Below are 16,170 nucleotides of genomic sequence, written 5' to 3'. Positions count from 1 at the left end.
CATGTTTTTGGCCTGGCATCTAAAGCCTGTTGTACTGTAGCTGCCAAGACTTGCCCTTGTTCATTAATATCTCTACATAATTTAATATATGTGTTTAAATCTTCATGTCTCCATGGTCTAAGGACCTCTCTGCAGCAACGATTTGCTTGCTCATAAGCCAGTTGTCTAATTAATGGCATTGTTTGTTCTGTATCCTCAAAAACTCTGGCAGCTGTTTGAATAAGCCTATCTACAAATTCAGTGTAAGGTTGATTAGCTCTCTGTATTACCTTAGATAATTGACCTTGTAAATCTCCATGTCCTTGTAAAGTCTTCCATGCCCTAACTGCGTCTGCAGCAATTTGTGCATATATAGCAGGATCATATTCAATTTGTTGCCATTGACCCTCATAAGGTCCTTTTCCTAACAACATATCTAGATTTCTTTGAGGGTAACCGCCTAACTGCATTTCGCCTAGCTGTCTCCGTGCAAAATTCCTCATTGGCAACCTTCCATAACAAATATTGTCCTCCATTTAGCACAGATTTACACATGCTAGCCCAATCTGCTGGCATCATGTCCAAGTTGGTAATGGATTTGACCATGCTTACAGGGAAGGGTGCTTGGGGACCATAGGTTGTTACAGCCTCCTTTAACTGCTTCACTGTTTTGAAATCTAGAGCACAGTGAATCCGCTGCCTTCCTGCCTGCTCAAGTACAGGGCATGCTAATCTTTGAGGTCCTGTCTCAGGATCCCATCTATCAACTACAGGGGTTGGGGGCCCCATAGGATACGGTGTCTCTATAGGTGGACTTGTTGGTTGGACACTTACACCCTCTGGTGATAGAAAGGCGTTAGTAGCAGCCTCCTGTTGTAATTGTTTCCCTGATAGTTCTTCCTCCTTTAAATTTTCTTTCTCTGTCTGACTAGCTCGAGAGACCTTCTCTTTTACTTGATCTAAAATGTATTTCTCCATGGTCTGAACCTCTAACAATTTACTTAACACTCTTTCAGTTTGTTTTTTACTAATTTCTAATCTACTATAAAGATAACGCAACCCAACAAGATAACACAAAACAAAACCGAAACAGAATGAAACAAAAACGGAACAAAAAATCATTGTATCAATTTTCCTATTTTCTTGAAATGTATTTTCGTGGTCTATCTCTCTCTTCCTCAGGGGCGAACAACTTCAAACCTTGAGCCAACCATTTTTCCCAGTTTGCCTGAGAAAGTTCTAGGGATAAGCAGCTTGAAACAAAAACAAAACAAATCAAAACAAGAACACATTGTTTTTTGAAAAGGTCACCCATTCTCTCACCTTCCCTCAGGGGCGAGCAATTTCACTTACCTCCGAGCTTCAGGCATTCCCCGTACGGGCCGCCAAATGCCGCAGTCTGGCTGGGCACAAAATCACGAGCCACTCAAGCAGGAACAAACTTTATTTCCAAAACTCCCGTGAATGCCACACACGCGGCCTTCTCCCGGGACACACTACACCAACCGGAAGTCCCTTCTCTGGAATTCCCTCCTACGGCACTTCCCCAACCAATGGGAACTCTCCGGGAGTCCAGGAGAGCTCCAAAGTAGCAGACCCAGGCGGACAGCAGGGGTCTAATCTCCAATTGAATGCACATCTTAACATAATCATTATCATCTCAATGGCTTGCTGGCTCACCTTTTAACCAAAAATGCCATGCGTCATGGCTATGGCTCTCAGCACCTTACAGGCTGTTCAAGGTAACCTGTGAGGTGACCTGGAAGCCTGGGATGCTTAGACAGCCTAGGTTCAGCTTGCCTTCCTAGTTTCCATGTTTCATGAATACTGGGTTAAAATAAATCAGCCCACAGCCCTTAAGTACAGGGTGGACAGCCTCACCTGTGAACTCAATGGACTTATGACAGGACCCTCAAGAGAATGGGGTGGGGGGGATGCAGGGAATATCCTCCAGGTCCTGACCATTTGAGAAAGACCAGGTACGCAAGTATAAATCACAAACATCACCTGAGATACAGCAGAACACCTAAGGATAGGACCAGGTTGGTCATAACTTGGGGGACAGGAGGTGTACATACCAAAAGACCAGCATGAGGTCTCAAGAAGCCCATCCCACACTCACTTTGGTTTCCTCTTGGAGAAAAGTAGGGGAAGAAGGAAGGAATCTTAAATACCAAGAAATGATTTCCTATGGCATGGGATTAAACATAAACCAGTATAAATAAGTTTAAATCATGAGTTTCAATTGGATTGGGGTCCATTAGTCCCCACTCCCCTCTCACACTCCCCAGAAAAGAAGGAATGAGAGGGGCATGGGAGGCCAGAATTTATCAGGCATATATAAATACAGGCACTTTCTCTGCACCTTTGATTGGGGAGAGGCCATCTGTGGCTGCACCAGAACTGCTAAATTCTTTAACAACCTAAGGGGTCCAAGTGTTCTGCTTTCTTCCACAACATTGTCTCTTGTGAGTCTCCCATGAAGTAAGTGTGGACAACATTTTTTTTTACCTCCATTGCACAATGAATGAAGGGACATGGGTCATAAACTAGAAGTGATGGAGGAAGGATTCGGTTTCTCCAGCTAGGTCTCTGTGCACTGAGCAAGGGAATACAAAAGGCTCCAGGTGTTTCCAACGAGGACTCAGCAAGCAGGCTGACCAGGCAATAGACACATACGGGCACTGCTCTCCAGACATACTGACGGTTCTCACTCTGACCAAAGAGTAAACTCTGGGCAGAGACAGCCCCACACAGCAAGCCCTGGGAGAACCACCCAGATGCCTATATGCTTCAGTGTTCTGTTTTCCCGGAGTATCCACAAAGCCCTGTTAAAGCTCCAGACCCAGTTTCTCATTTCATTTTGTGCCAAGGACATTTTATTTGCAGTTTTCTCAGCTCCCACAAGGCCTCATTGTAGCTCTGTTGGTCTGATTTAATTAACATCAATTCTTGAAAAGACTCACATACAGGACTGGTGCTATTGTTCTCTCTTGCTAACTTGCTGGAAAACCATACACAAACCCCACTGAACCCAATTGCGGCAGACCCAACCACATCATCATCCAAAAGTCATTTGTCACTTCCTAAATTAGTTATAAGCCAAGTTCAGGTTCATAGGAAGCCCCAAGGTCTCAACAACTTTTCCAGGGTCCCAAGATTTAAGCTGTGTTCCCTTTAACCCATTAAGTCTCGAGTTTTCAATTCTGTGAGTATTTCAATGAAATCAATAAGGATGCACTAAAATAGGTTGGAAATCATAATCTAGAGCTTATACAATTTATTATCATTCGTGATATTAATGAATAGCATCACTCATAATTCACCTTTTACTTTTCTCAAAATAATGAAACTCCAAAAAATGTAAATATGTATTTCAAAGTTACCGCAGTGGCATGTTTGATGCTCAGTTTAAGTTCTTAGGTGTTCCATCAATGGGACTCTGGGACGTAATGGGTTAAGATGGGCTGGGGATCTAGAATTGAACTGATGTTTGTAAATCAGCCTCTCTGAGTCTGTGGGCTCCAGCTGCTCGAGTTTCATTAGGATGACTTCTCGGGGCCTTCAGATCTTATTTCACATCAGGCTAAATCTGGTCTTGATTAAAGCTTCAGTGGGGGAAGCATATGGCAGTCAGAAAGGCAGAGGCCCTGTTACAAGCCCCTGCAGGTTCACGCCAAAGAAAGCCAGAGCCCGTAAACGGTCTGCCATTCCTTCAAGTTGGGCTCCAAATGAAACGTGAGCTTGTGTCCCGCCTTTTGTTTATGGATTTGAGTTAATTGAGTTTTTAATTATTAAAAGTAAGACCAGTCAGGCAAGGCATTTAGTGAACTAAGCATTAAAATTGCGCATTAGGGAGGCAAATTACTCCTAAGTCCTCCTCACACAAATTAGCGTGGGGATTCTGCTGTCATCTATTTTAATAGGAAAATGGGAAGGGGTGGGACTGTAACCATTCGCAGTTTGCTAAGCTTTTGCATCTGCAGAGTGAAAGGGATAATGGTTTACCTTTTGAATTCCATGAGGCCAAACAAAACTTTTTTTCTAAGACATACTTCCAGTTGACTCCAGGACTAGCCATACAAAGGGGAAATAGATCCTTGCTCCCCATCATCAGAGCTCCCAGCCAGAGCAGACCAGAAATTACACAGCTTACTTCCACAGATACAGGAGGGGAGGGCTTTTGCACAATGGTCTCATTACTGAAGGAATCGTATGAAATTTTGTTCTGCATGGTCTTGAGTTCTTTATGTTGTAGAAGCAAAGCAGTAGAGGTAGAGTTTTCTTGCAACGGACAGATTTCCTTTTTTTCTTATAATTATGCAAATTATTTCAAAATAAATGCTACTACAGCATATTCCTCATTTTTTTTAAAAAAAAATTTGTTTTATTTTATTTTTAATCCACATACAATAATTGTACAAGTTTATGAGGTAGAAAGTGCTGTTTTAATGATCAGATCATGTAATCAGTATATCCATCATCTTAAACATCTATAGTTTCTTTGGAGTGAAGCATTCAACATCCTTCCTTTTGCATTTTAAGATCTCTGCTTCCTTTCTTCTTAAAACAACATTATGAGTCTTTTTTCTTATGAACAATTCCTATTGTTTTTCAAAAGACTGTTAATTCCTTCTAAAGAAATAGCAGCAAAGTGTTTTCACTGCACCTTGTAGGATAACTGGATCTGTGCTGGCAACCTGTACACTGTCCCCAACTAGCACAGGGTCCTGTCTCTGGCAGTTGCATCCAGGTAAAATCCTAGGATTCCTAGGAATGCCCACAACAGCCCATTCCTAGGAACTGAAACCCAGAAAACACAGCTGGAGATCCAGGAACGGCAGGGAGATAAGCAGCAGAGCTCCCTGGGACAGAGGGATGGGGCTGGGGTTTGGAGTTACAAGGGGGGAGCGAGATGCTCAGTATCCTCAGCAAGAGACAGTTTGTCCTTATAGATGTTTCTTTGATGTTCTATGGATATCTGTGTTCTCAGAGCGTTTATTTAGCACCTGCTCTGTATTGCTTCAAATTTAGTTCTCATAGATATCCTTTATTATCCATCATATTCCATCTCACAGGAATCATGGCATCCTACTTCTGAATCTTCTAACCTGAGGGTTATTTTAGAGTTGCCATCAACTCAACTCAGAAACAACTCAAAGAAGGAGTCGACATGTACCCATGAGGCACGAGTGATTTCTGAAGACTCATGACCCAGGTGATTCTCTCTGAACCCTCCCTCTCTGGGTCAGGCTTTCTAGAAGACTTTACATTTTCCACATGAAATTGCCCATGGCCATGTCTCCAGCCTTTGTCAGCTTGTCTGTGGTAGAGTGTGTCTCTGTGGTCCTGCAGAATGGACCAAAGCCCACTCCCAGGGCTGGCTCAAGAAAGCATGGTTCTATGCCAGGAGAGAAACATTCCTATGAAAGAACATGTTTTAGTCAGCTTTCTCACTGCTGTGACTAAAAGACCTGACAAGAACAATTATAGAGGAAGAAAGTTTACTTGGGGGCTCACAATTTCAGAGGTCTCAGTCCATGGACAGCAGGCTCCATTCCTCAGGGCTTATGGTGAAGCAGAATAACATGGTGGAAGAGTGTGACAGAAAGAAGCAGCTCACATGATAATCAGAAAGGGGGTGGGGAGGGAGGGAGAGAGAGAGAGAGAGAGAGAGAGAGAGAGAGAGAGAGAGAGAGAGAGAGACTCCACTCACCAAATACAAAACATTTACCCCAAAGGCAAGCCCCCGCTGACTGCCTCCTCCAGCCACACCCTACGTTAATCCCAGTGGATTAATTCACCTACAAGGTTAGGGTTTAGTAACCCAATCATTTCTCCTCTAAACCTTCTTGCATTGCATCTGCTCCTCAGCCCATCTGTCTCCCTCGTTACCTGAGCCCCACTTTTTGTATCAAACATCACCTGGCTGCTTGCTGCTTTCAAAGCTTGGCCAGAGGGGAAGTGATGAAGTAGATACCCATCTATCTTCTCTCAAAAAAATAGAGAAATATTCTATTTGCTTATTTACATTGCTTGTTTCCTCCGACTTTGATGTGACTCCCTCAAAGTTCTGGGACATCATACGCAAAGCTGCCTTGTGAATAGAATTCCCCAGGCCAATGCTGTGGTGTTGGTGCTGGCACTGCAGTCAGGAGGTGTACCCGGGACACTTCTGGAGCACTGTGGAGAGGGCTCCCCAATGTCAGTCAGATCATCGTAGCTATGTGTGTGCAGTAAAGGAGCTCAAGACACATGGCCAGGCGTATGGGTGTTCTGATCTGGGTTTCTAGTAATTAAAAAAGTCAGCCCCTAACCCAAGGAAACCTCTGGAGGCAGACACAAATGGCTATGGGGACAGCAGAAGTTGACCATTTCCTATAAAGTCACAGAGCCTAGAAGAAATAATGGTACATCACCCCACACCCATTTGCAAATATATTTATTGTTTTTTTACAGTTTAAACTAAAATTAAGGGAGTCTAATGAAATTCTGGCTTTTCCTAAAGCTGCTTAGAATCCTTTTTAAAAATAATAAACACTAAATTGTTTTATCTTGGGGCTTGACCTTGTTTTGCTGTTATACTACTTCCCGTAAGTCTGACTAGGAGGTAGCCCAGGATTCATCCAGGTCCTCTTTTTCCAACTTTAAAAATCAAAACAGAACATTGCTACTGGTCATCTCTGTGACAAACAGACAGATCTCTTGACTCACAGGAAGAAGAAAAAAAATTAAGTTATTGATTTCAATAACTTTGTTACCACCATGCAGAATATTTTGCAATTAATCTTAAATACATCAAATTATTTTCTGCTCTTGGAAAAGGGGTGTTCCCAGAGGAGGCTTCATAAGACATCAGGATTATCTCCAAATGAAATGTTTTTCTGAGGTCTCTTTATAAAGTCCTCACTGTTTTTCAAAACAGAGATGGTTCTAGTATACACTGCACCATCTTGCAATTACTGGGTTAATTCTGAAGGCAAATCTCCAGCAGAGATAGACCAAAGCAAAACAAGACACATATTTCAGAAAGCTCTGTCAGAGAATACATGATGGAATCACATTCAGTAGTTAACAAACCTCTATTATCTCATACTCTCCCAAGGAAATGTCTATCTTTCTGACACGAGAAGTTCTCGTTCAGTATGAATGTTGAAGATTTTATTTTACTCAAATAAAACAATCCCTGTGCAGTTGAATTTCTTTCAATATTCATTCACTATTTCCCTGAAGGATTAAAAATGCTTTTTAGGGAGCCAGTAGTCACGTCTGCACATCAGACTGGCAGTGTGGTCCTCTTGTTCATGATAACACTAAGTTGCTCTAAGGAATAAGGCAAATTGTACTGATCACATCCACTTGACGCAGTGTGCGTCAACAGAAACTGAGACAGACTGGGCAAGTCCCCATTATCTCTTAAATATAACACTCTTCATTTTTGTGGCAACAAAGAAAAAGTTTCTAATAAATGTAATTTCATCTAGTGTAAGAAATGGGCTTCTTGGGTTTTGCTTTGTTTTCAACATGTTTTACTGAAAAGACCCCAAATGCAGCAGGACTGTTCCATCAAAGCCCAGGGATGGAAGCCCATTGAGCCACAACTGAGAGTGAACATTCAGTACCCAGGAGAATGTGTTACCATTTCTCTTTGTTTAAAAATGTTGACATTTATCATCATATTTTTTTCTCATTAACCTGTTTCCTTAAATATTGAATTATCATATTATGTATTAGAGATATTAACATCCAATGCAATTGCCTAATTTTCCTCACCCTTGTCTGAATGCTGGTCCATTATTCTCTTCCTAGAAAACTTCAGAAGAAAGGCAGAAGCCCTGTTTGAAGAATATGGCTTAATCGGGGAAAATGAAAAATGATTCTGATGATCTCTTCTTAGATGTGGATCTCTAAAGTCTTTGAAGATGTCATCAAACCAATACTAAGTCCTCCTCCTCGTACCCAGATCCAGTGCATGCTGTTGGGCACTGTAAAATTCCAGGGACATGGTCCTCAGCATGGTCCACATCTGTGCTGTCCAGGGCTACTGCCAACCCCCCAGCTTTGGTTATAGGTCCACAGTCAATTTGTTTATTTATTTATTTTCATTTTACTTCTAGCAAGACATTCCAGATGAAGGAAACAATGTGTCGGTTTACATTCTGGCCCAAGTTCCTTCTTGTATACTGGTGTTTCAAGTAACGGCCATCCAAATGAGGGGTGCTCTGGGGCTTGTAAAAAGTGTAATCCGCACAACCAAATGTGGAATTCCCTCCCTCACTTCTTCTTACCTTCGTAATAGTGAGACCAGCAGCCAAACTAAGCAAAGAGTTCTCTTTGATAAAGGCCCTCCTTTAGCTTCTCCTTTAATGCCCTCTCTCTTTATATTTTTCATATTTGAAATGTGTCTTTTTCCTTTCCTGGATTGGCTCTGAGGCCGAGGTTCCTTTACACTAGTCTGGTTAAGAAAGACAGGTTCTTACCAAGGACAATTTCTGGATTCCTAACACTATATATAGCGTCTCCTTGTTAAAATTAAATACAAATAAAGTTGATGCTCAAACCACTAGATAATGCAGACCTAGACTTGATGGCTATGATCTCAATTAGCAACTTCGCTATTTTTAAACTTTTTTTTTTTTTTTTGTGGTCGAGGATGGACAGAAGGCCTTTATTTTATTTATTTTTATGTGGTGTTGAGGATCGAACCCAGTGCCTCACACGTGCTAGGTAAGCACTGTGCTACCGAGTTACAGCTCTAGCCCTCGCTTCCTTATTGTTGAGAACAAATCCACAGCAAGAAAATTTTCCTTCATACAGTCACCAGGGGCAATATCCCAAACCAATCCATCCGAGGAGATGCTAGGAAAGTTGAAGATGAAGTCCCCTCCTCAAGTCTGACATAGATGGCTGAAGCCCTTGAGAGCTAAAGACAAAGCCTAAATGAGGGGTCAGGGGGTAGAAAGTCCTTTGTAAAATTTTGCTTATAGGTTGGTATTTCCATTTACACTTAGCTGTGTGGCCACGGGCCCAAAGGCATATTTAACTGATCAGTTCAGTGTAAAGACAGATTTTATGATCAAAATAAAATTATATGCAAATAATAAGCTTGCAAAAAATAACACACACACACACACACACACACACATACACACACACGCACATAGGCCTAGAGAAGCTAAATTGAAAATCATTATTTTTGACAGGAAACTTCTGCAGAAGCGATTATTAACATGATAATATTTTTTTCTTGCTTCTACATAGAATTTTGGCTTTTCAAACATTCTAGAAACATCACTCTGGCAAGTTCCTACAATTTTCTCTGAGAGCTGTTTAGCCACCTCATTCCATCTTCCAGGAGAAAACTAAAATACTTACTTTAAATAACTCCAAAGATTTCTGAATTGGAGGTCCTTGCCCAGGGCCTGGAGAGTATGGACCACGTAAAATACCAAGCATTTGGAAAATCTTGGAAATCTTTGAGGACAGTGAAAGAAATCCATCAAGGGGCTGGGGGCATATATAGCTCAGTTGGTAGAGTGCTTTCCTCGCAAGCTCCAGGACCCTGGGTTCAATCCCTAGCACCACAGAAAAAAAAAGAAAAGAAAAGAAAAGAAAAGAAAAGAAAGAAAGAAAGAAAGAAAGAAAGAAAGATAGATCAAGAGTGGTATCCCAGACATTTATTAAGACACTACTTTTATACCAGTAAGAACTCTAAGTTGATTAAGACTATGGAGTCGGATTATACATTTTAAAAACTACTAAATTTTTTTCTTCTAGCAGAAAAATTCTTTCCTGAGCCTTAATAGAATCAAATTCATAAATTCTGTATGAGTTTTAATGACATATAATTTCACACATCACATTTTCTATCACACTCTTTATTTTTTATGCCTGACCATCCTCCACCAATTTAAGTTATTCTCCAAATTTATGGAGGGCAGTAAAGCCAGTAATTAAGTTACAGATGTTCTCTGAGGGAAACGCTTTTTGAATCTTGTTACCAAGGGCGCATTTCCTACGCAACATTGCCATCTCGTGGCTGACTTCATTCATTTCCAAAGGACACTCCCGCTGAACTAAAGAGACCTGGAGAGCTCCACAGATTGGGGTGGATTTATGGCCCTCTAATAACCTCCAATTGTGGGTCAACTTGGTTAGGGAGGAAGTAATCATCCCAAGAAATTTTACAACTTTGTTTTCCAGTAATCCATGCCATTTTATATTACATTACCACCTTTGGTTATTTAATGAAGAAAAGCTAAGTTCAGATCAAGGGAAACATTAAGAAGAAAATCCATCATTTCCATCAAAAACACTTCTTTAGAGTGATTATTCCACCCATTTCAAAATGCCTCACACTCAAACTGGATTACATTCGTGGTTGTTTCTTTCCTGAAGATTTTTTGAAACTGCTTGTTTCAACATTAAGACACGATGGTGATGAGACATTCTATTGGGCTCTAAAAGAAAAGAAGAAAAAAATTTTCCGTTGCTCATGAATGGAAACTGAGCAGTTAGTTTCCATCTTCTCTTTGGGATATTTGGTATTTTGCCAAGTAAACAGAAAAAGCCAGATTCCTCTATTCAATGTTTGGGAGAATTCCAGTTGAGGTAAGCCACCTGTGAGGTCTAATATTTGGATGTCAATTTCACTCATTTTTCTCTACAGATACATCCAGATGATCATAAAGCAATTCCCAAGTCTGGATCATGCAGGTGACTTCTGGTTACCTTTGGCAGACAATCATGATGATTCAAACTGTGACCAGTGGGGACTCATTATTCTAACTAGGACTCCAACTTTCAATTACACACAATGAACAGAGATCTATAAGATGGAAAGGAATAACTTCTAAGTTTAGAAAAAGATACACATTCTGACAGCTCAACAGGGAAACTATCCAAACATGAGGTACAAAAGGGGAAATTTTGACCACAAGGAACAGAAACAAAATTGCTATTTTGTTTCTTCCTTCTCATTTATTGAAAATCCAATTGCACAAACTATAATTTGTCATTTATATGCATGTATATATAAAGAATAAATATATTCAATTTTCAATAATTTACCTATTTATGGATTGGGACAAATAGTTCAATATGCTCAGAGGTTTTTAAACTACATCATCATATTCCATTTAGAAAGTTAGGAGCAGCATAACATATGCAATATAATATTATTTCTGCAATAAATATGTAATAAATTATTTCTGCAATATTCTGCTTGTGGGTTATTAAAGCTTGGTCTACACCAGGGTCTTTAAAACCTGCTTGCTGATATTAAAAATACAGATACCACTGAAGATGCTTATTCAGCAAACTTGGGGTGAATCCAAGAATCTATCTCTGATAAGCACACCAAGTAATTTTCATCATCAGACAAATGTGGAAAGTACTATGCAACATTTTCATTGTAGTGACTCAAGATTTAAGACTAATCATAGTCCAGACATATTATAATCTATTTTGAAGGTTGTCATCTTTTAATAACCCAAATATTCAAAAAGTGAGAAAATAATTATTTGCAATTTTCATAGAACGTAATATTCGGACCAGGGTATAAATGAATTGTTTTATGGAATGTTAGTCAGTGTGTTCTAATTTTGAATATTTGTCTCTTTCATTGACATATAACTAGAGGTTAAGTGCCTCTATTTTAAAAATGTAAATGAATTAGTACCAAGGAGAATAATTAGGAAAACTGAAACCCTGAAAAAGAAATCAGAACTAGAAAGAAAATAGAAGTGGAGATGAAAAGATATAAGAAGGTAAAGAGCTAAACCCAAGGCCAGCATCACTCTAAATAGAGAAAAATTGAAAGCATTCCCTTTAAAAACTGGAACAAGACAGGGATGCCCTCTTTCACCATTTCTATTCAACATAATCCTTGAAACTCTAGCCAGAGCAGTTAGATGAAAGAAATTAAAGGGATATGAATAGGAAAAAAAAGAATTAAAACTATCATTATTTGCTGATGACATGATTCTATACTTAGAGGATCCAAAAAACTCCACCAGAAAACTTCTAAACTGTGGTATATCTGCACAATGGAATATTACTCAGCATTAAAAGAGAATACAATTATGGCAGTTGCAGGTAAATGGATGGAGATGGAGAATATCATGGTAAGCAAAGTAAGCCAAAGACCAAATGTTCTCTCTGATAAGTGGATGTTGGTCCATAATGCCTGGGGAGCAGGGGGAATGGAAAAATGGAGAAACTCTGGGCAAAGGGGAGGGGGCATGGGGCAGGAAAGAAGGTGGAATGAAAGGAACATTATTACCCTAGGTACATGTATGACTGCACATATGGTGTAACACTACATTGTTTACAGCCAGAGAAATGAAAAGTTGGGCTGCTGTTGTGTACAAAGAATTCAAATGCATTCTGCTGTCATATATACCTAATTAGCATAAATAAATAAATGTTAAAAACTAACAAAAAAAGAAGGTAAAGGATTAAGGGAAAATGTGAATGCTGGGAACACTGACATAAATATTGGGGAGCAAGGGAATTTTATTTATGATACAATTGATGTGAAAAGTGGATAAAAGGAAAATCCACACATGTATAAAGAACTGGAATAAATAAGAGATTTCTGGTTTGGACATTTCGCTTGTAAGTATTTGTATTTGTCCATTTTTCATGACTAAAATGAAAAAAAAATGGAGGCAGGCTACTTTGTAAAGAAAAGAGGTTCATTTGGCTCAAAGTTCTGGAGGTGCAAGGTCTGGGGCTAGCCTTCTGCTGGCAGAGTCCCAAGACAATGCAGAGCATCACATGGCGAGTGATGGGCATCACACGTGTGTATATGTTGTGTCTCTTCTGGCCTTTCTTCCTCTTCTTATAAAATCACCAGGATTCAATGGTGGGACCCCACCCTAATGGCTTTATTTTAATCCTAATCACTCTGGAAGGCTCCACCTCTACACACCATAGTAGGATTAGGTTTCTTCCTCACACCAAGGATTAAATTTTAAGACATGGTCAGCAGCACCTCTAATTTTTAAAAACAGTTTCCTGAAATCATTTTTCTAGAACAATACCTCTAGAAGGGCTCCATGAACAAAAGGATCTCAAGGTAAAGAAAGTCTGCAGAATGCTGCACAGGACACCTGCTTCTGAGATTCCCTTGCATAGAATCAAAGGAAACCTATTTGACTACTTTAGCTCAGCATTTTAAGTCAGTACTTTCCAAACCAACCTGACCCAGGACCCTTTCTTTCACTCCACATCTTATTAACCTCCCAGAGAGTCAGTGAGAAGAGGGTGGACTCAACATCAGAAAATCTGGGTTTGAACTTTGCTCCCACATTTACCAGCTAAGTGACCTGGAGTAGGTTATTTAGTAATGACCTTGAGTCTCTGGGGCTCCATCTGTAAAATCAGTTTAAAAATGTCTGGCATCTGGGAAATGTTGAATTAAATACCTATTACTAATATTCTGAGAACATTCTGGAAAATTTAGGGACATGTTGAGTCCTGTCAAATTATCAACAAACAGTATTAAGTTATGTTGTCATCTGTTTCGCATCTAGAATAAATTTTTCCAAACAAACCAGACCAAAAGAATATATGCATGTATGTATGTATGTGTGTATATATATTTTTTATTGTTCCTCATCAGACCAAGAAAGGTGAGAAGTTAGTCATATCACATACAAGCCAGTGACATGTAGCAAACAGGGGTCATAAGCAACCTGTTGCTTTCTATAGATACTAACAGTTTTGGGGCCATTTCTAAGGTGAAGTGCTTTACCCTGAGGACCCTCCCACCAGCCAGGAAGCAAGACTGAGCCCCTGCCAAATGCCACAGAGGAAGAGGTAGGGCCTGCTTTTCCCACCCTCCTGACTCACCATCCCATTCAGAGGGAAAAGGCTTCCTGTAACATGCCATGCCATCCCTAATCTCATACTAAGCCTCAAAGTCTGTCCTCGCTCTCTCTATTCGCAGGACTCCAAAACCTCATCCCTATTATGGGGTCTAGTGCTCCAAGTCATTCCCATTCTAACATCCTTCAAAGTCTTCAGCTGGAGCAAGGTCTAAAAAGGAAAATATCAAACACTTGCTAATAATGTGTGGGTGGCGGGGAAGGCTCCTTAAAATGAGCACCCAGTCCTTGGAGAAAGCAGAGGCTTCCACCTTGACCGTGTCTGCTCTGGTTCTAATTAAGGCCACCTTTCCAAGGATGAGTGCAAATTCCTTTGGATCCTTCTTGCCATTTTCATAGTCACCTGTGTTTCCCCAGATTCACTCACTAGAGCTGGGACAGCCTCTGTCTGATGCCTGAACGAGTGTCACAGAGTAGTGAGCCCAGGTTTCCATGTGACAGTGTCAGGGAAGACACTGACCCTACTCACTATTGACAGGAGGTTCTTAACATGATCTCCCAAACAGACATCCTTAACAGTCTCGCCCCTACTATCACAGACCACAGTTGCAGCCTGAAGGCACACACTGCCAAGAAGTGCCAAGGACCCCCTTTCACAACTGAAAGCCTATTTACCACTGCGTCCGTCTGTGGGGCTTCAAGGTACCTAGAACACCATTTAACAAAACAAAGGCAAAAGCTTCTTAAATGAATGGATAATGAACGAATACATCACTTCTCTCCATTCCAACTTCAAACTCTTGACCCACAAGTTGGGCCAATCCTGGAATTCATTCTTCTAAGATATGGCTGTGAAGCTTACTCCCTGATCCATGAAGATAGAAGGAAATAGGAAGGATGTGATGTCCCCTGCCCCAGCATCCCAATAGCAGAAATCCCTTGAACAGTCTGATTCATCAAAGGATCCTCAAGTTCTAACCAATGTCCAACCACCAAATAGCTTTTCTAACATATATTCTGTGCCATATTTCAATTCACTATTTCATTTGTATCAAATAAAATGTTAAATGATTCAGACTCAGGATGTAGCTCAGTGATAGAACATGCAAGAGGCCCTGAGTTCAATCCTCAGCATTTACCACCCCCCAAAATCTTTCAACCATATTGAAGCAAATCATATATCATAGATTCCTTGTTCACCCAAAAGAAAGTAGAAATAGCTATCCAGTTGTGATGGGCAATTGCCAGTGATACCATGGAACGTCTGATGTACCTGATGATCCCCAGCAAGCAGTTTCTTAAGTGTGAAATTGTTCTATCGTGTTTTATTTTGAATTAATGAGTCCCTGTCTTATTTTCAAGGGTCAACACACTTCACTGCTTTGGTATTTAAATGGCATATACTAAATGTCACTTACCCATATGGTTCCTGAGATCATATGTCAATGACTTAATGCAGTTTGTAATGCTAGTTTCTTAAAAGCTCCATAACATCTTATCCTTGATGATGGGTATGAAGTTATTCAAAGCAATACTATTAAGAAAACTTGCACTTGACTTTAACTTTGTAGAATGCTATTGGCAATGACCTTCCTCTCACAGGATTTGTGGTATTCTCAAAAGCAAATTAGAATGGTCTGCAAAATGGCCCTGTTACTTAGGAATACAGCAGATGGAACACACATCTGTGGTAATGGGAGGTGTTGGAACTGATCTTTTCTGAGCTCTTCCTTTCTTCCCTCCCCAACTCATTTTATTATGTTGCCAGGAGTATAAGCTCAATCATCTGTGGATGACATAATTGAGTCATATTCTCTTGAGTTTGTCACAGTATTCTTATACTCTTCATTTTGGTAAGTTTTTCTGTTGAGATCTTTGCTTGATGAATTAATGTTTTTGAATCCTTCAATTGTGTAATATTTCCCATTTGCATTTGCTGGATTCTTGAAGCCATTTCTTGCCCCCCTCATACTTACTCCCTATGACAAGAAAATCATCGTGGCATGCACATGGACAGGACATTAAACTCCATAAAAACCAGCACTTTGTCCATTCCTACATCCTTAACACACAGGAGGTATTCAGTAAGCGTATGAGTAAGTAGATGAACAAATCAAATTAAGATCACCATATGACATGAAGGAACAAAATAAAACAGATTGAATCTTATTCTTAAACAAGAGACTGAAACAAGAATGCAGTGTGTTGGATGAACAGGTTCCATCTCTGTGAGGTTGAAGCCACACCGAGGTGTTGTGGGGGGAAACTGAAGCAATTTAAATGAAAACTTATGAACACGGAAAAAGAGTCTGGAGAGTGAGAAGGATCTGTGAAGAATAGTAAATTAGCAATTAAGGTA

This window comes from Ictidomys tridecemlineatus, chromosome 9 (genome assembly GCF_052094955.1).
Source record: "Ictidomys tridecemlineatus isolate mIctTri1 chromosome 9, mIctTri1.hap1, whole genome shotgun sequence".
Classification (NCBI taxonomy): Eukaryota; Metazoa; Chordata; class Mammalia; order Rodentia; family Sciuridae; genus Ictidomys; species Ictidomys tridecemlineatus.
The sequence above is the reverse complement of the archived record's forward strand: the minus strand, read 5'-3'. Positions refer to the sequence as shown.